The sequence below is a fragment of the Miniopterus natalensis genome, chromosome 5 (genome assembly GCF_054644295.1).
Source record: "Miniopterus natalensis isolate mMinNat1 chromosome 5, mMinNat1.hap1, whole genome shotgun sequence".
Classification (NCBI taxonomy): domain Eukaryota; kingdom Metazoa; phylum Chordata; class Mammalia; order Chiroptera; family Miniopteridae; genus Miniopterus; species Miniopterus natalensis.
In genome coordinates, this window is record NC_142085.1 from 67,112,369 (window position 1) to 67,133,636 (window position 21,268).

At 41.5% G+C, this 21,268-nt stretch overlaps 1 protein-coding gene and 1 non-coding gene across 4 annotated transcripts in view; one reads left to right on the top strand and one right to left on the bottom strand.

Annotated features, from left to right (window-relative positions):
* Positions 1-2,541: 2,541 nt before the first annotated feature.
* Positions 2,542-2,613, bottom strand: TRNAE-CUC (transfer RNA glutamic acid (anticodon CUC)). The gene has a single exon. It is a non-coding gene; the product is annotated as a tRNA-Glu (tRNA).
* Positions 2,614-11,949: 9,336 nt separating this feature from the next.
* NCOA7 (nuclear receptor coactivator 7) overlaps positions 11,950-21,268 on the top strand; it is a 124,770-nt gene continuing 115,451 nt past the window's right edge. The window contains exon 1 of one of the 3 annotated variants that reach the window (XM_087817595.1): positions 11,950-12,336. The gene's annotated coding sequence lies outside the window, so the exon portion shown is untranslated. Of the gene's footprint in view, positions 12,337-12,635; positions 12,658-21,268 lie in introns of those variants that run through there. The other 2 variants (XM_016212813.2, XM_087817593.1) reach the window with 2 other exon arrangements.

Here is a 21,268-nt window from a genome sequence, read left to right on the forward strand (position 1 = left end):
CTTAGATTACTTATTTGAGATTTTTCTTGTTTCTTGGGGTAGGCCTATATTGCTATGAATTTCCTTCCCTCTTAGGGAAGGACTGTTTTGCTGTGTCCCCTAGATTTTGGGTTGCTGTGTTTTAATTTTCATTTGTCTCAGGTATCTTTTGATTTCTTCCTTGATGTCATTGTTAATCCACTCATTGTTTAGTAACTTGTTATGTAGCCTACATATGTTTATGTGTTTTTTAGGGTTTTTCTTTTTGTTTGGTTTCGTTTTTTGTTTTTTTTGTAATTGATTTCTAGTTTCATACCATTGTGGTCAAAGAAGATACTTGATATGATTTCAGTCTTTTAAAATTTATTGAGACTTGTTTTGTGGCCTAACGTGTTCTATCCTGGAAAATGTTTCATGTGCACTTGAAAAGACTGTATATTGTGACGGTTTGGGGTGAAATGCTCTGAAAATATCAATGAAGTCCATCAGGTCTAGTGTCATTTAAGGCCATTGTTTCCTTATTGACTTTCTGTCTGGAAGATCTATTCATTGATGGAGTGTTAAAGTCCCTTGCTGTGACTGTATTACTGTTGATCTCTCCATTCATGTCCAGCAATATTTGCTTTATATATTTTAGTAGTCCTATATTGGGTGTATAAATGTTTATATCCTCTTATTAGATTGACCCCTTTATCATTATGTAATATCCTTCTTTGTCTCATAACTTTTGTTTTAAAGTCTATTCTGTCTAACAGAAGCATTGCTCTGCTCTTGATGGATTTTACGTTGCTCCCATTTTGGGTGTTTTATGATGGTGCTGCTGTGAACATTCTTCATCTCCTGGTGCTCACATGCAGAATTTCCCCAGGGCTTGAATTGCTGGGTATGGTAACCTCCAACTTCACTAATGCCAAATTGTTTTCCCGAGTTATTTTATTGCACAAATTTACATTCCCACCATTAGTGTATAAGAGTTTCAGTTCTACATTCTTTCAACACTTGATATTGTCAGATTTTCCATCTTTGCCACTTTGGTGGTGTAAACAGAATCTCTTTAGTTTTTATTTGCATTTTCTGATTACAAAAGAAGTTGACCCTCTTTTCCCAGGTTTGTTGGTCACCCAGGGTATTTCTGAGAAGTGCTCATTCCAGTCTTTTGCCTCATTCTTTTAATTACCCAGGCAAGAGTCATTTGAATCGCTTACTATGCGCCAAGTACTATCACAGCCTAGAGGATACGAAGGTAAATATAACATGGACCCTGCCCTCACGGAGCTCTTCGCTTGCTATCACTTTATTGCCTTCAAAGATAATATTATTATCAAGACCAAAAAATAGCAACAATTTTTGACCACCAATTATATGATTATTACTTTGCAAGGCAGAAGTATATTTTATGAACTCTGACCTCAAGGAATGTACAAAAACATAACTTACACAAAATAATAGCAAAGTATTTAAAGTACTGTATATTATAGAAATTCAGAGGCTATAATAAGCAAGAAAAAAGCTAATGGATCAAGTAGGTCTATGGTTTGAATTTAAATTGCTTTCCTTTTAGGTAACTAAAGTACAAATAATTTTGTCTACAGCCTACTCAGTAAAGGAGGAAAATGAAAAAAACATTTCTAAGTCATAAAATAATAGTGATCAACATGGAGATGTAGCAAAGATTATTTTTAAATACATAAAATCATTAAAATTGTACCTAAGAAAAACACTTTCACAAATCAACATGCTTATTCATAAATGCAGGAACACTATGTTTGCTGTTAAACTTAATTTTTCGTTTAAAATTTCCACATCTTCTATGGAATCTGGTAACCCCCAATAAGCACCAAATTTGTAATGCATAGAATTCAATTATACATTGAAAGAGAACCTGAAATGTCCTACAATTCCTTTTTTGCTTCTATGCACTATCCCCCATAAGCCGCCCTTATTTGTAGAAGACTGCTCCAAAGGAGATGCCTTAGCTGTTGTAGTGTGGGGGCTCTTAAAGAATGTTAAAATGAGTTATTAAGAGAAAACATAATAAACCAACTATTTGGTAATTAACCAACTATATCATTTAAAAACCTTAGATTCATAAATGAAAACAGCATAAGAACATCTCCAATATACACAAATAATCTATATAGCACAAAATCTGACTTTATAGAACTTGATTCTAAGCATGATGCAAAATAGGTATAATCCCTTCTAAGATAATTTTCCTCCTGTTATTAGTCAAACAAAGCTCAGGATTGAACAAAGACTTTATAAAAGTAATGCTTGTATAAACTTCCAGATTGTCTTCTAAAGCTGGAAAATGCAGTTTTGTAAGTGGCTTAACGTGGTTTTGGACAAATAAATGTAGAGTACGTTCGGATCAGGAATCCTCGCGGTGTCCTCGAATGTAGCTAGTACACGTAACAGGTGTCACGTATCTGAAACCTTAGAGTAAATAACACTTACAGACGAATTGTACTTTTACGGTTAACACAGATAAACAGCCACGAGAAGAAAAAAAGCAGAATAAACGCGATTTGTGTTTTAGGTTGCAAGACCAAAAAAAGTGTCTTCCCTGACCGGGAATCGAACCCGGGCCGCGGCGGTGAGAGCGCCGAATCCTAACCACTAGACCACCAGGGAACCTGACAGGGAGGTTTCCTGAGTCACATTTGGTGCCTTTAAACAAAAATACGCCACGGAACCCCGGCCAATGGAAAATGAGGTTTCTGTCTCCAGGCTCCACCCCGCTCCCTTCCCGTTCCAGGTCCCAGTCGCCTGAACTGGGCGAACCCGCCGCGTGGCCCGCGGGGCGCCCGAGCGGCTCCCCAAGAAGGAAGCTGGCCCCTCCGAGTCCAGATCCCCCCCGACGCCGGGCAGACGCGCGGGCTGGCATCCTAGTGACGGGCGTGCGGTGTCCGCCGAGACGGGCGTTGACGCGCCGCCCGGCCCCTCTCCCCGACCACCCGGCCCCTGGCTCTGCGCGCGCTCCGTCTCTCCCCGCGGCCGAGGCTCCGTCCCGCCGAGCGTGTCGCTAAATCCGACGGTCGGGCGCCGGCGCCGGAGGGCGTCTCGCTCGGCGGGGCTGGGGCGCCGCTGCGCGAGGCTCGCGCTCCGTGAACGCGGGTGACGAAGGCCCCGGCCCTGCAGACGCGGGATAGATGCCCCGATTATGTCCCCGTGAGGCAGGCTCACGCAGCTGAGCGAGCTGGGGGGGGCCTGGGGAGGAACCGGGGCGTTTGCAGCCGGACCCAAAGAAACTCTTCAAGCCCACTGTGTCCATTATCCTCATATTTTTAAACTTATTCTCTGGGCCATGGCTGCATCTCCGCGTTTCGTACGAGGCACTGCCAGGAAATGATGTCACAACCAAATGAGGCAAGAAATCAGCCTCGACTCGAGGGCGCTCCTGAAATTCGAGCGGAGCCACAGGATGTAACTCGGCTCTGAAAGCGCCCGACCTTACGGGCTACCCCGCTCCTCGGCCAGACGCGGGGAGGCTTAGGTGAAACATCCAGATGTGTGATGAACTCGCTCACCGCACGGGCAACTAAGTCACAGCCCTCATCCCTCGCCGCAGGACTGAGGCGAGCCGGTGCCTGCCAACTGTTCCTTGTTCTCGGCAACTCGGAGGTGGAGTTTCGGTTGTTGACACAATTTACCTAAAGTTACTTAATAACACGCGAACAGGTGTTACTGTATTTTAGATGAGACACACACCTCTATCCCACACGGACGTCTCAGGAAATTGAGTTCAATAGCTGGAGCTCTTTCCTCTCAATTGAGAGCCACCAGAGTTTAACATGAGAGAGAGAGAGAGAGAGAGAGAGAATGTGTGTGCGCATTTAAACTGAGATATTTGTTTATAACATTACATGAGTTTCAGGTGTACAACATTATAATTCTTTATCTGTATACACTGTAGCATATCTGGTTTTGAATAAAAAGATAAAGGAGATATTACATTTAGAATGATTTTAGGTTTTAATAGGTTCAGTTATAATGTATAAAATGTACAAAAGGGTACAGTGAAAACCACTATCCCTCTCTTATCCCCTAATCACTCCTCAGTTTTTCTTCCCAGAGGTAACCAACATTAACAGCTTCTTCTGTATCTTCCTAGATGTAGTCTGTGCCCATACAGTATCTATTTTTAACCCCCTTTTTATCTTGAGACATTTCAAACCTACAGAAAATTGCAAGTATAGGACAATGAGCACACATATACGTCCTTCATCTAGACCTGTGCTATCCAGTTTAGTAGCACCAGAAACACCTGTATTGTGCATTGAAATATGACTAGTATAAGTTTACATGTTCTATAAGTGTTGGATGCCTACTGGCCTTATTCTGAAAAAAATGGTAAAATATCTTAATATTTTTACATTGATTACGTATTTTTGTTGTTAATCCACACTCGAGGATATTTTTTCCATTGAGAGGGAGTGGAAGGGAAGGAGGGAGAGAGAGAGAAACATCAGATGTGAGAAAGACATCAATTGGTTGCTTCCTGCACATGCCTCAAAGGGCAGGAAGGGAACCTACAAGCCAAGTATGTGCCCAGCAACCCTCGGGTGCATAGGCCGATGCTCTAACCATTGATTACATTTTTAAATAATTGAATATATTGAGTTAAAATATTATTAAAATTAATTTCATTTCTTTTTTACTTTTTAAAATGTAGCTACTAGAATACAGTATTTAAAATTATATATGTGGCTTGCATTATATTTGCTTTACAGTACTGATACAGAGTCACCAGCTGTTAATATTTTGCCATATTTGTTTTCTCTTCATCTTTTTTTCTGAAGCAGTTGAGGTTAGTCACAGATATCATGATACATTACTTCTAAATACTTTATCATATATCCCCTAAAAACAAACAATATGTTTATGACACCTAGGAAATTTAAATGATACAATATTATTATTTATTATACAACTAATCAAATTTTCCTCTTGTCCTAATATCACTTTTTATACTTTCTTTTTTTATTCAGGATCCACTCAAGGATTATATGTTGTGTTTAGTTTTCATGTTTCTATAGCCTCCTTCCTTTAATCTGGAGTAATTCCCCAATCTTCCTTTTTTTTAAAAAAAAAAACCAACATTGACCTTTTTGAATAGTAAAGGACAGTTGTTTCAAAAAGTCCTTCAATTTAGGTAATTTTTTTTTTGGCAGGAAAAGTACCTTAAGTGATGTGTCCTTTTCAGTGCATTACATCAGAATGCACATAATGCTGGTGCGTGGCACTCTTTGTAATATAAATGTGGTAGGCAACGTAATGGTGCCCTTGGAGATGTCCCTGTCCTAATCTCCAGGACGAGAGAATGTTACTTCACATGGCAGTAGACACTTTACAGATGCGATTAAGGATTTTGAGACAGAAGGGATGATCCTGCATTATCTGGCTGGGCCCCAAATCCTCACATGGGTCCTTATAAGTGAAGGAGGGAGGCAGAAGAGCCAAGAGTTCCAGCGATGTGATCTGAGGAAGACTCAAGTTAGCCTTCTGGCTCTGAGGATGAAGGGGACCGTGAGCCAAGGACTGTAGGTGGTCTCTAGAAGCTGGAAAATGCAAGGAAAACAGTCTCGCCTGTAGTTTCCACAAAGAAACCAGCCCTGCCAACACCTAGATTTTAGCCTGGTGAGATGTGTGTCAGGTTTCTGGACTAAAGAACTGTGAGATACTAAATTTGTTGTTTTAAGTCTCCAAGTTTGTGGTAATTTTTCACAACAGCAATAAGAAACTAAGACAGAAAGTTTGATCATTTGGTTAAGGTGTCTGACATATTTCTCCACTGTGAAGTTGCTATTTACATCTGTAATTAATAAAGATTTCAAAAAGTAAATATCACCCATGGAAGTAATAGTTTTGAGAATGTATGAATCTTTTCTGTTCCTAAGCAAACTTTGACCCAAGGGTTTTCACATCCACTGATGATCCTGGCCTGAATCAATTATTACTATGGTGATTACAAAATGGTGATATTTTAATTTTATCATTTAATGCAAAGAACTTTCCTTTCTCTCCTCCCTCTTTTTATTCTCTAATTTTAAATATCAGTCTGGACTCCGATTCTTTTCTGTTTCTGTGTTTTTATTCAGTGTGTTATAATCTATTGCTGACATTATCATAAACTTAAAGTACCCCCAATTTGTCCAGGAGTCCCTTTAGGTTGGCTCCTGTATTCTTTTGGTATGTCCCTACAAATTCTGAGCACTTCTTTAATTTGTGGTATAAGATGGTCCAGCCACACCCTGTACTTTAGATTGACTTAGGGAGAATTAACATCTTTATGCATATATCTTTTATTTTAAAATTTCCTTTATTTTCACACAAAGAATGGTATACTCTACATACTCCTCTGTAAACTTTTTTTTTTAAATTATCTTTTGAAGCATGTCCATACCTTACATAGTTTTCTGATTATTTTTGATTACTGAGTGGTATTCCATTATATAAATATTAAAACAGTTTATCATTGGTCATTTAGATTATTTTCAATCTTTTGCTGTTACCAAAGTAGTACAATGAATAGCCTTGGCCTGACATAATTTAGCAATTAGTTTTTATTAATTTGTCCACAAGAAACTCACCTTATAGAGTGCCAATATCTGTTTTGAAAATATTATATACTGGAGAAAAAATCATGATTTACTGACAAAAAATTATGATTTACTGACAATTTTATTTTCAATTTGATTTCAGCCTGACTCAGTTATTCTTTCTTCTGTTCATTACTTTGTTCATTCACTAAACAAATATTTATTGACTATCTAACGTATGTCAGGCACTATGTTAGGCACCAAAGACATTAAGGTGAACAAAACAGGATTCCTGACCTTGAAGTTTAGTCTGGTGGGGTTCAAGTAAACAAGCAATTACAGTAGAGCAGTGGGTAGTAAAAGAAATGTGTGGCTATACTTTAATAAGTTGATTTAACAGATTAAAAACTAATCACACATACTTTGTGAATGGCAATGTAATGTAAAATGGTACAGCCACTCTGGAACATAGTTTGGCAATGTCTTATAAAACTAAACATGCTGGGACCATATGACCTAGCAATTGTATTTTTGGGCATTTATCCCAGAGAAATGAAAACTTATGTTTACACAAAACCTTCACTTGAATGTTTATAGCAGCTTTATTCATAATACTCCCAAACTGGAAACAATCAAAATGTCCTTCAGTGGGTGAATAAACTGTGGTACATCCATACCATGGAATATTTATCCAAAAAACAAACTATTGATACACATGACAACATGGATGCGTTCCACGGGAATTATACTGAGTGGGGAAAAATAGCCTAACTAAAAGGTTATATACTAGGTGATTCCATTTATATAGCGTTTTTGAAATTATAGAGATGGGAACAGATTAGTGATTAACAGGAATTAGATGCATTGGGTGGAGCATGGATGTGGCTGTAAAGGTGTAGGTTGTGGGAACTTCGCAGTGACAGAGCAGGGCTGTATCTTACAGTGGTGGTGTAGAAGACTATACACATGATAAAATTGCATAGAAAACACATGTACACACACACAGTGTATGTCAAACTGGTGAGATCTAAATAAGCCCTAACGATTGAACAGGTGTCAATTTTCTGGTTTTGATATTGTACTATAGTGATGCAAGATGTTATTACTGGGGGACAACGAGGTCAGTGGAGGTGGGGGAAAACCCAGGACTTCCCCGTACTTTTTTGCAACATTTTGTGAGTCTATAACTATTTTCTTAGAAAAACTTCCTTTTCAGCTTATTGCACTGTAAATTTCCTTCACCCAATAAATCTAAGCAACAACCACTACATAATGTCACTTTGAGTTTAGGGTTTTCATTTCAGAATTTTAAATTATATCTTAGCACCAATGTCCTAGCACCAGCTTATTTGAGTAAGTTTTTCAGAAAATGTAAAAACAAATCTAATGAATTCTCAAGCTATTAAACAGACTATTCTTAGCAGGAAAAAAGACAGCAGAAATTGCCCAAGAACATATATTTTTAATTTCTTGTAAATAACAGGGCAAATTTATTGGACTTAATCCAAATAATCTGCCATAAATTCTGTGCGCTGACAGGTACCCAGACAGCAATCTATCTCTATATATGTCAGTATTTTTTTCCCAACACACCCTGGTAGGCTCCTCTTCCTTTCAAGTGATATGGAGATTTCTACTTCCTCTTTAGACTTTATAACAAGCCAAAAGAAGCACCAGACCTAGGCCCATCCACCAAAGAACTTATTTACATTCTACTCAAAACTATGATGTGCTGGATCAATGACCCCAGTTGTGAAAATGAGCCACCGCCTTCCATACTATTAAATAGTGAAATCTATTCTGCCTCTTAGGTGCAGGATGGCTACACTAATAAATCTAGTAGTATTTAGCAAATACTAAAGTAAATCAGTATTGACCTCCTATGACACTCCTGCGTCTCAGCCAGCCCAAGTCCAGTGTGCGAAAGGAAGTTTCTCTCTGTGCTAGAAAGAGGAAGAGGTGTTTAACCACCAAAGAGTGAACTCTCTTGGTGCTAGTAGACTACACTCATCACCCAGTGCATGACTCTCCTCTTCAACATCTTTACAGAGAAAACTTCCAGAGAAGTTTCAGTACCTTCAGTGGTAGTGATCTCATTACATATCCAGGAAACCTTTCCTTTTGGCAGTGTTAGAGTAGCGTTTTCCAGTGTTCCTGGAATTCCACTTTTATGTGAGGTTACCAGTGTTGTGTTTTAAAAAGCCATACTAACCATACTTCACTATAAAATTATCTTTAGATAGATACCTAAGAAAAATACTGAACACATTTGCAAGAACAGTTGCTACTGTTTGATATTTCCTGAGGCTGTTTAATTCCTACTCAAGCCCTTGGGGAAGTTGCTTGAGAGAACAACTGATACCTGAACTCAGGGATCCAGTTGCCTCCCATTGGTCCAGTTCCTACAACAAAGAGGAGGGCAAGTGAAGTGACCGCTCTTTCCTTCCTTTAAGAACTGAAGGAATCTTTGCTTCTCCATATCTACTCCAAACTTTCATCATACGGGGTTATCAATCCCAGAAAAAGTGAGATGACGGTCCTACCTAAACTGACCTACAACAGCCTCTACCCTTCAACAAAGATAGGTCAATTTTCATATTTAACAGAGGCCCTCATATCCATAAAATCAATGTAGCATTATAATTTTTCATTAACTCAGCATTTACCAAACATCTTGTATTATGCAGGCACAACAAAGGATACTAGGGATACCCTTTTAAAAAAGGAAAGCCTTTGTTATAATAATGTATATTGTTAGAGCAATAGCTAACTTCTCTTGAAGGTCATGTTCTAGACTTTAGCCTAAGCGTCATTCATGGGTTATCTCATTTAATACTGTGTCCACCCTATAAAGCTGATACTATTTAGAGCACTACTATCTAGAAGAACTTTCTGCAATAATATAAATGTTCTATTTTGTTCTAAAAGAACAGTAACGAGCCATGTGTGGTTCAGCACTTGAAATGTGGCTACTGGAGTAAAAAACATTTTGAAATTTAATTTAATTTAAATGGCCACGTGCGACTAGTGGGTGCCATATTGGATAGCACAGATCTGGAAGGAAAGGAAATGGTTTTATTTCTGATTTCTGTATAAAGACAAGGCGTAGACAAATCAGTAAGTGTTGAGTTAATGAAATAGAACGAGTGAAGACTCTTTAAGGGGTAATTCCTCCACCATTTAAGCTAGAAGAAGAAATCTTTATTTTACTGGAACTTTCACTGTAATAAAACATGATACATGATACAGCATGTAGTCCTGGAGGAATTCATGGAGATAGTAAAGAATATCCTTAACTTACATGCAATGTTTTGGAAAGGCTGACAAACATTTTATAATTGATGGTTACTTTTTAAATACTAGATATTTAGTTATATCTTTGGCTAATAAAAAAAATTACTACTTAATTAGTTTCTTGACAGAACATCGGGTCCATAGGGATAAAAACAAAAGGGAACTTTTGGTGGGGAAAGGATGGGAAGAGCCTAGAATTGCAACTCAATGAACATTTCCTGCAGAAACTACATTTTAAGGCAGACATCTTTATAAACTTTGTTAAACAGCTGCCAAATTCTCATCGACTTCATCCTGTCACTCATATGTCACATACTGCATATCCACACACACATTCCTATAACCGAGTGATTCTGATTTGAGAGCAAAATGTAATTAATAATTGGTATCTTTTGAAAATAAACTGGGGCTCCAGATCAATCAGAGTCCCTGGAAGTGACCAAGTCATGCTCATGTTTCTGAACCCAGAGAGGTGAGAATCCTCCCCTGCTCAGCCCTGGACCACCGTTTTGCTTAAAGGAACTCATCTCAAAAAGCCTGAGCGATTTGTTTGTACTGCTATGGAACATGTCTTTTCTTTTGCTTTTAAACAAATTTTTTATTAAAAACCACTGGCCACAGTAAATTCAGCTTTCTGTCCTTTTCAGTGTTGTGTTTTGCAAAGGGGCCCATCATCTCTTCCCCTTCCAGCTCCTGTCCCGGGGGCAGTACCCCAGATGCTGCCAAGTTGCGATCATTACAGCAACAGGAATGTAGCAATTGGGCCTTCCAGGCAGACTCTTGGGGGAGACCTGAGAAAGCCTGGGCTGGGAAGATTTGCATCATCAGCTGGGCAGTGCCTGTGAGCTTCCCATCCCCACTTGGGTGCTGTTCCCTATATGGCCCCATGACCAGCACTGCAAGATGATCTTAGATTTTAAAATCATAAAAGCACTCATCAAAGAACTGTGTGAGAGCAGGTCAGTTTCTCTGGACATCTCAAATCATGTTCTTTCCATTAAAAAAAATCAGCTCTATATTTTAGGAGCTTAATTTTCCCTTGAAAATAATTTGCAAGTAACACGATACCTAAAGAAAAAGAGAAACCCCTAAATTTTCACATCGAAACCATGAAGATGTAAACCTGAGGTCCGTTTTCATACATGCTGAGTGCAGAACCGGGCAATTATTCGATATTTTGCAAGAGTGTCACGAGCATTGGCAACTGAAATCCCAAAGCCACGGCTGTTAATTGCTTTGCTCCAACTTCCAGGAGGGGCTGTCACAGCCTAAGCGGCGTCGGCAACCCACGGAGGCTGCTATCGAGTGTGTGTGTGTCTGGTGTGTCTTGATAATACTGACACACCAGTGCTATCAGACCAGACGAGCTGCAGGCTGTGCTCGGAGTTTGTTCTGCACGGGCAGACCTCGAGGCCAACCTCCTAGGCATCTTGCAGCGCGGGCCATGGGGCCATAGAGGGAACAGCACCCGAGTGGGGACGGGGAGCTCCCCGGCGCTGCCCAGCTGCTGATGCAAATCGTCCCAGCCCGGGCTCTCCAGGGCCCCTGCCAAGCGTCGGCCTGAAGGGTCCAACTGCTGTGATGGCTGCAACCTGGCAGCACCCGGGATGCCGCGCGGCGGCCTCGAGCGAGAGGGGGCGGAGATGGCGGGCCCCTTTGCGAAACGCCGCGCCGGAAAGCACAGAAGGCTGAATGTGCCGGTCCCCGCGCTGGGAGGAAACCCACGGCCTGAAGGCTCGAGGAGACGTCCGGCTCCAGCTCCGCTCTCAAGGCCTCGCTTCCCACGAAGAGCGGCGGCCGCGGCAGCCCGGCGGCGGGGGGCGAGGCCGGGCCGAGGTAAGGGGGCCCCCAGCCCCGCGGCCGAGCCGCGGGCGGCGGAGCTCGCTCCCGACAGGCGTCGCGAGGGGCCGGGGCCTGCGGAGGCCGCGCGCGCAGCTCCCCGGGGCGGAGCCGCCGCCGGGCTGGGCCGTGCGTGGGCGCCGGAGGCTGCGGCAGCCCGGGGCGGCGGGGCGCGCAGGCCCCCGGACCCGAGGTCGCCGGCGCGCGGAGGATGCTGCGCTCGCCGCCTGAGCCGCCCAGCGGGGCCTCCGAGCGCCCCGGCCCCCGCAGCCGCCGAGGGGCGCAGAGCGCGGCGCGGGCCGGGCGGGGCTAAAGGCGGGCGTCCACCCCGCGTCGCGCCAGCCGCAGCTCTCCGCCCCTGGCCGGGCCCCTGAGCCTCTGGCGGCGGATGCCCCGACCGCAAGCGCAGCGGCAGGGTTGCCGCCGCTCGTGGCCGGAGGCCTGAGAAGTCCCGGGGCCGGCCGCGTCCACCGGCTCCGGGCGTCGGTTCCCGGGGGCCGCGCGCCTGGGGCTCCTCCCTTCGGGCCTGGCCCCTCCTTGGCGCACGTTCCCCCACGACCCCTCCTTGCAGCCACCCTAGAGGATGCGCTCCCCCGCGCGGAGCAGCCGAGGCCACCGTTCCCAGAAATGCGTGCGCCCGACCCCCTTCTCCCAGACCCGAGGAGCCGCCCCCGCCCTGTAGGTAGGTGCGCCAGATCCCCTTCTCTCGGACCCGGGGCGTCCTCGCAGCCTGCCGCTGCTGAGGCTGCCGCTGCGGAGAGGCGGGGGCAGGGGCCGGGACCCGCCAAACTTGCCTCCCGCGCGGTCGGTGGAGCGCCCTGAGGCGTGCCGGTGACCCTGGGCGCTGCCCGGCTTAAGCTGACCACCCCTCCCGGAGCCCGGGTGGCGGACGGGAGCTCGACCCTGCCCCGCCCGCCCCCGGCCCCCTGCGGGCGGGGGTGGGGAGCGCCGATCGGCGGGTGGCTGATTTGGGGGGAAGACCGTTGGATTTTCAGCAGCTCAGGTAGCAATATGTCACCGTATTTTTTCGGCTGCATGAGCAGAGGCGGTTTTTTTTTTTTTTTTTTCTGTTTCGGCTAAACGTGTAGACCTGGAAAGCGTTATTTAGCGGCGTGTCGAAGTCGCTGTGGGTTTCTGTGGATTTCAGAGCTGGCTGGCTGGCATAGAAAGTAGGTGGCTCAGCCCTTACAGCCAACGTTTTAGCACCGCTTAGAAAAGGTCCTCCTAGAAGTCAGATTCTGCCCGAGGTAAGTGAGGCTGGGGGATTGCGGGCTCCCCGCGTGGGAGCCCCCTGCGCCCGTGAAAGGATGTGTTGGGTGGCAAGTGTGTTCCAGGTGCGGGAGTCCGGGCCCCGCCGGGCGCTGCGCCGCGCCGTCCAGCAGCCTGGCTCCCAGCTAGGCGGTGCGGTCTGTATTTCTGAGAAACTGGTTATGGATTTTAACAGGTTACTATTATTTTATTTTAAACAAGGTGTAGAGTTTTGGAAAGCGAATCATTGTAAGGTCCAATTTTGTATTAATGTATTGAGGTTTAGAGCTCAGTGCCTTGTTCAATCCGGTAATCCCTTGCGTCTGATGCTTACTGTGCCCTAGTTATTTGCTGTATGAACTGTTTCAGGCTTCATCTAATGACAGTTTAGTGTCAAAATATGTTTTCTGTCCTTTGCCCGTTGAAGTTTAACTGGATTTTAAAAATTCCTTCTTTGTGTAAATAAGTCAAATTCGGTTAACATCTGAGATTGCATTTTGACATTTTAAAGACTATATGGATAATTCTCCCCAACTCCTGATATAAGTTTATTTCATGTCCAATCTTGCAAATTTTCCAGTCTCACTGGCAATCAAACTTATTTCAGTTAAACTCCCAAACACAATTTTTAAAAGTACAATTCATGTTTAAAAGAAAATTCTAAGTTACTCCAAAGATAACAGTGATTTGGTTAATAAGTGACATATTAACTTGCTTTAAAGTTGAGTTGTTATGGTTGATCTAATTCTAATGTATTTTATTACAGGGAAATGTAAAAATAAAGCATGTAGAAGTGTCTGTGATTCCCAAATGATTCAAAATATATGGTACAGATACACATTTTTAACTATAGGGGTTTTCCTTACTATATAAGGATATAAGTTTGACAGCCAGGGTGGTTGTGAAATTTGACAAATAGAATTGAACATTTAAACTGTGCTGGTACACTTGGCCTTGAAATCAGGAAGAGCTGGTTCCTAATCTCAGAATGGAAGAGGAATTTTTCTGTGTGTATCCTGCACTAAATGTGCTATGCCTCTCTGTGCCTGGGTCCTTTTCCGTGACCCCCAGAGTCCTGCCTCCACATGTACAACTAGAATGCAATTCCAAGACCTGGATTTACTCTGTCTTATTTTTCTGTATCCTAAGTTTTCATTGCAGAAAACTGCATCCCCTCCTTGCTAAATGTTATTTACTGTGCTTTTTTTTATGGTGGCATAATTTTTTATCTCAGTCCTTTTTCACCCCAGCCCATATGTTTGTTGTTGTTTACATCAAATAGGATTCACTCAATTCACATATGTTGGAACCAAGATTGTTATGGTTAAGTATAATAAATGTAGAAATTAGAAAAAGTATAGAAAATAAAATTTGTATAGCGTTGAATTTCAAATGTGGGGAACTGGTGGTTGGAGAGTAATTGTTGTGTACCAATCTTCCCTGAACGTGGTATAGAATGCCTTTGTTTGTGCACCTACCAGAGAATATGAGTTGTCTGCTCATAAATTTGATCAGAAGCTTAATTGAGAGAAATAATGTTTACAAACAGTTGGCTGAACAAAGGCCATGATATCCATCCCTTTCCCTCCAATACCGGATGTTAAGACCAGGAGTCTAGCTTGATCTTCAGAAACTACATACTTTGGTTACCTTGTTTTGCATCCCTTACAGCCCCCCACCTCCACCTTTGTGCTCACACCGAGGGATTCTATTAATAAAGGCAGTCACAAGAAACCTACTGTTGTTATTTACAAGATGTGGTTACTAAAATCATGGTCCCTTCTGCAGCTCCTGTTTAAATACCGATGCAAGAAATTCCATTCAGTTCTAAATGCCAAAGAAAAGCTTTACTTCCCCTGAACAATTATTGTGTCTGTTTTTCATCATGCAAAACTAGAATCAGATAATTGATTATATTTCCCTTTCTGATTTGGCAGCGAGAAAACACAGAATCAAATTTGCAGCTCAATTTTAAGAACCCTTTAAAAACCTATGACCTGAATTATTGATGTTCTAACTTTCCTTTGATCTTGAGCTTCTGTTCTACCTTGTTTTTGTTGATTCTGATTTTTATCTAATTATATTTTCCCATTTTATTGAATTTATTATTTTAAGCTGATTTATATCCTTTGTGGAACAAGGCAAAATATAAAATATAAAACCAAATAAATGAAAATATTTGCAAAATTGATCTCTGGACATAGTATGCTTTTGATTAACAAGTTTAATCAGTTCCATTGAACAAGTATTGCAAGTTTAATATATTTGAGCTTAAATAGCCAAATGGAAAACAATATTACATAGTTTTGGACAACTAAATTACACTTTTTAAAAAATATATTTTTGTTGATTTTTAGAGTGAAAGGAAGAAGGAGAGAGAGAAACATCTATGCAAGAGCAAAGCATTGGTTGGATGCCTCCTGCACACCCCTTACCGAGGATGGAGCTCTCAACCTGGGCATATGCCCTGACCTGGAATCGAACCAGCAACCTTTTGGTGCATGGATGATGCCCAAGCAACTGAGCTGCACTGGCCAGGGCTACACTTATTTTTTTAACTATTAAATTTATGGCTGCTTATCACTAATTTAAAATTGGTAAAATCATTCAGTTTAAGTCAATTATTTTTGTAGTACCTACCTTATATGCTATATTAGGCTGAACAGAAGATCATTCCATATAATTTAAAAATTATTTTTAGCCAAAGGGCTAGTCTCAACTAGCTTAACACCACTGGATCTTACATCTGACCTCTTTCACATCAGTAATTTATTTGATTCATCCTTGTTTTAATAAATCAGATATAGAGTCTTCTTTGAGCCACTTTTATTTACCATAAAATTTAAGAGATTGCTTTCCCTGGTCAATTGTCCAGACTTCATTCTGGTGTTTTGACAACTACCTGTTAAGTTGGTTGATTTACATCTATATGATGCCAAGTTTAGTTTGATAAATTTAATATGTTTTTTATCCAGGTCAACAGAGAGATTGGCTCTTCTCAAGGGTCAGAGCCTTTGGAGTAAAAATAATTTGAATTCAGAAGTGCGACTTGAAACATTGGAGAGGATTTGGAGAGAGATATGGGCATATTTTTTACAAAGAGTCATTTCATTCCAATAACCTCCATGTATTTTTAAAAAATAATTTGTATAGTAGGTAATACTTGTATATGATTCAAAATACTTGTATATGATACAAATGGATGCAGAGTGAAAGGACTCCTCATCTTTTCCCCCTAGTTACCTGCTTTTCCTACGCACTGGCAACCAGTATTATCTGTTAATTGAGAATCCTCCAGTGGCATTTTATGCATATACAAACAAATATAACCATTTGGCATACTTCTTTTAGCTCCTAATTCCCTTCTCTCAATTCCCTTCTTTCCATTCCCACTGCTCTGGTTTGTCTCCTCAGGTGCTTTAGACTGTTGACTGCATTTTACTTTCCTCTACATTAACGCCAGTCTTCCTTCTAAATTTCCCTCTTCAAACCTTCTAAAGGATTCCATCCTGCCCAGGAAGGAGTCCACCACGAATCTTTAGAATCTTAGCCCTGTCTCTTGGGCCCTGAGGAATTCATCTAGTGCCCTCTACCTCTTCCTGCCATGCATTTGGCCCACAGTTGTTATTTGTTTATTTTTTAAAATATTTTATGGATTTCAGAGAGAGGAAGGGAGAGGGAGAGAGAGAGATAGAAACATCAATGATGAAAGAGTCATTGATCGGCCGCCTCCTGCACACCCCATCCTGGGGATGGAGCCTACAACCCCGGGCATGTTCCTTGACCAGGAATGGAACCACAATCTCATGGATCATAGGTCAATGCTGAGCCACACCAGCCAGGCACCACAGTTGTTATTAACTGACCCTCACACCTGCCAAATCATGGACTCTAAAAAATCTGAAAGTTCATGGTCTCACACACCACACACACCATTTTGCCTGCACATCCTTGTTTATGGACCCCAAGTTAAGAATATTTAATAACACAAAAATCACTTCCAGCACATGTATAGCATATGATTTTTCTTCTCCGTGCTGATCTCTCTTTTTGGAACACTCTGTCCTATTTTCATTGGCAAGCCACACTTAGTTCTGGTGTCATTTCCAGGGTTCATCCTTAGTTGAGAATCCATAAACTTACAGAGCCTTCCACATGGAGTTTAGAGTCCCAAGCAGGCTTCCATACTGGGAACAGGCATTTCTCATAAAAAATTTGCTTTTCTAGTAAAAATTAACTGTGATTTTGGATAGCATGCTAGGATGGGTCAAAAAAAGCCCAAGGTTGAAGCTTTTATTTAACCATTCATCTCTTCTGTCCTCCAGCCTCAGTAGAAAACATGCCTGTGTCATTTTCTTTAGCTTCCCTGCCTTACAGTACTGATTCTCTCTCAAACATTGTGTTGACATTCATTAAAAATAACTTCATATTTATTATGGCCTCCTCCTGGGTGTCTTCCATGCCTCCCCCCCCCCCCCCCCCGGTTTGCCTCTGTTTTTGGTACACACAGAGGTGTAAACCTCCAAATGGGGTGCCACTAAAGTTTAGGGATCTAATAGAAGACAGTGTTACTCTTAAGAAGTAGACACTGTGAATTGTTGACCCCGATAGATGATATGCACCACCTGGAGAGAGTGGTTCTTCCTAAGAAGTGACTCTTTAGTATGTGAATGAGGTCTTTTTAATTCCAAGTCAAGTAACCAGGTGGCGTCCAAAGTGCTCAGTGTTATTGCCGAGTGCCTGACATGAGGTACTTTGCTGTTGACTGATTAACAGGATTCAGAGAGTAAGAATTTAATAGTGTTTGTGCAGCACCGTTCATGTGGAATCCTCTAACTGGTGGATGACTCTAATCACTAACCAGCTATGTTGTGCAGAATAGGAAAAATTTGTGAGATGGCTCCGTAGGAGAGAAACCTCAAGATCTTTCGTTTTCTTTCTGTGGATCTGACTTCACTAAGCAAACCAGACATGTTGGTACCAGGAATTGAGGGTTCCCTGAGTAGCAGTAACATATTCTAGCCATTGGATAAGTACAGCCCCTGCTGTACAGTTTAAAGCACAGTTTCAGGCTATTAGTCTGTTGGGACAGCCTGCTCAGTCCTTATAGTCCCAGGTGCTTCCAACTGAGCCCTCAGCCCTACGTCCTGGTAATTATCCCCAAGGTACTGCCTGTCTATAGGGTCCCACTGAAACAGCTCTTTAGCAACTCTCTGTTATCTTGAATCACAGCACCTTCCAAAATAATTTCAATTTAACAGGCCTTAACTCTTTAATTCTAGTAAGAATTTAGTCCAGTTGGGCTGTTATAACAAAATACCATAGACTGAGTAGCTTCTAAGCAGCAGAAATTTATTGCTGACGGTTTTGGAGGCTGGAAGTCCAAGATCAGGGTGCCAGCATGGTCAAGCTTGATGAGGGCCCTCTTTCGGGTTGCAAACTGCTGACTTCTCTTTGTGTCCTCACATGGAAGAAGGAGCTAGGGATCTCTTGGGGCCTCTTTTGTGAGGACACTAATCCCATTCATGAAGGGGCTGCCCTCATGACCTAATCATCTCCCAAAGCCCCACGTAATAGCATCACCTTGAGCATTAGGTTTTCAAAATATGAAAGGGAGAGGGGGGTGCACAAAAATTCAGTCTTTAGCAGGAATAGGAAATTCACAAAATAGGAACTACAAATTGCCAAGATATGAAAAAAATACTCTATTACATCAAAGAAATTTAAATTATAATTAGATTTTAAAAGTTCCTAACAATGCTGGCAAGGTTTAGGTTGAGTCACATTCCCTTTCAATGGGTGGTGAAGAGGGTATGTTGGTATACATAGATGGAGAGCAGCTCATGGAATCCCTTGGCATAAGTGATTCTATTCTCAGAGTACATCCTAAGGAAATCAGAGATGAGGCTGAATTTCAGTGATGAGCATGTTGTCTGTGGGAGACAGGTGGTATGGTAGACAATCTTAAGAGCAGGGACTCTCTGGAGCCAGTTGCCTGGATTGGAGTCCTGTTCCACCATTTACCAGCTGTGTGACCTTAGGCAAGTGAATTTCTTCTTGATTTTTGTCAGCTATAAAATGAAGATAATAGTATCTATCTCCCACAATATATTGAGAATTAGATAATTAAATATCTGTGAAGAACTTGGAACCCTGCGTGTCACAGAGTAAGCAACTGTATAAGTATTAATCATTGTCAAGGGTGATAGTGTGAACTTTTGAGACGAATCCAACAATGGGGTCTTTTTTTTAAGTGATAGTACACCAAACTGTATGTACACAAAAAGATCCTGATTTGATTTTAAATGCACATACATAGAAGAAAGACAGGAAAGTGACAGGATGTTAAAGCTCTTTTCCCCATCGATGGAATCATAGGAATGATTTTCATTTTTCACATTTGTATTTGTTACCCATATAATGCAGTGGAACTTGTTATATGTAATTAAAATGATGGGATTCTTACATTCTGTACTTTTCTTTACCAAATGCATATTCCTTTCGATGTGTTTTACTTTCTCTTCCTCCTTTCAAAGCTCATATTTCACTTCCCCAACACCTTCACCCACATGCCATCTGCTTGATGTTTTCTTGCATTTAGCTCACTTGCTTTGTGTCTCCATCAGCCTCAAGGCCAGTTCTTCAAGATTAAGTAGACCAAGGGAAATGATTCCTGAGATTTTGTGGGTGGTGGCTTTCTGTTGGAAGTTTAAGTCCGTGAATGCTGCTTAGATCCTAATGGAATTGTGCCCGCTTCACATTTCACACACTCCGCCTTGTCTCCGCTCTCCACGTGCATAAACTCAGCATTTCAGTAGGGTCAGAATCCTCTGTACCCCGTACACCAGGGGGTGGGCGTGTGAGGGGGGTGTAGAGGGGAATTCCTGCCTCCAGGCTTTTGTCTGCAATATCTGAAATTTACATGCACATTTCTTCCTTTAAAGGCAGTATTTTGCACCAGGTAGATACTCAATTCTATGAACATTTTCTAAAACATCTTCTGTATTCCTGATTTCAGATTATTTGGCACTTAAACACTTGTGCCAAAATTCAATATTGGCTTGTTTTATGGCTCAGTTCTTACAGTAAGCTGATAGGGGTTGTATTTTACATTATGCCCTTCAGTTTTCTAGCAGTGTTGTCCATATACGTGCACATGGAACACAGGAAGGTCGGATGTTGCGTTGAAAACATTCTTAAGAGATGATTTATGTTTTCTGTCCCATCTTCCTTTGTTCATCCTTCGTTCCCCTTTATCTTCAAGATCAGGATGTTATATAATTTGATTTACTCAGTCTTACAGAAATTTGCCTGAAAATCTGATGATAGCTTTTCATTTCTAAAGTCAAAAAACTAAAGGGTTCCATTTGCAGGGAACACCACAGTTAGCAAATGCATTTACAATGGGACTCTGCCAATATACAAACTCATCATTACAAAGACAACTCTATCATCAACTCTGAAATATTGCTTGCTTGGTCAAGACAATTTCACGAATCTGCCAGAGAATGTGTTTAAAGTTCATAAATATTAAATTCTCATAGATCTTGCATTTCTTGGAAAGGACCAAATCATAGGAAATATTTTTACTATCTGCTCTCCTGGTCTGTTTCTAAACAGATCCACACACCCCATGACGATCTGGGAAGAAATTGTTAGAATGTCTGTATTATCTTTTTATGACTTCTATTTTTGTTATGTGTTTTATAATGCATATATTAGTGTAGAAGACATTTTTATAAGGAAAAAATGTACATACATAAAAGTATTTTATACTGATACTTGTATTTATGTGGAATACAACTTTAAAAAATGGAGATCACTAATCTAAATAAAAGGCAAGACTTTATTGTTCTATAACCCAAAGTCAGCTTCTTTTATGTATTTAGCCCTAACAAATCAAAGATCAACACATTAAACATAAATCCTACATCTAGCTTATACTAGGAGTTGTATTATGTGTATTCTCACACATGTGCTCACACAGGTACAATGGAATACATTCCCTTCCCTTAGGGAGCTTACCGTCTGGAAAGATTGTGGGCCTGAGGAGCAATTGGTTAGACAATGGTCCCCAGACAGCGTAAATATGTACAAGAAACCTAGCAGTAAGAGTTTGTTAGACTAAAATTACTAAAGTGTGATAAGAATAGCATAATACCTGGTGATGCTACATTCTCAGAGTATTTCAAAACACTTTTGTAAGATTTTTCCTTGATAACCAGGTCAGTTCTTAGTTTACCTACTCAAATATGGTATGTTTGAATTATCTCCTGGGTACAGATGTTAACTGTGTGAGCTTTCTGCACCACTATTCACAATCATACTTACCAGTGCTCTCAATTTTATGCGCACATTTTCTTTAA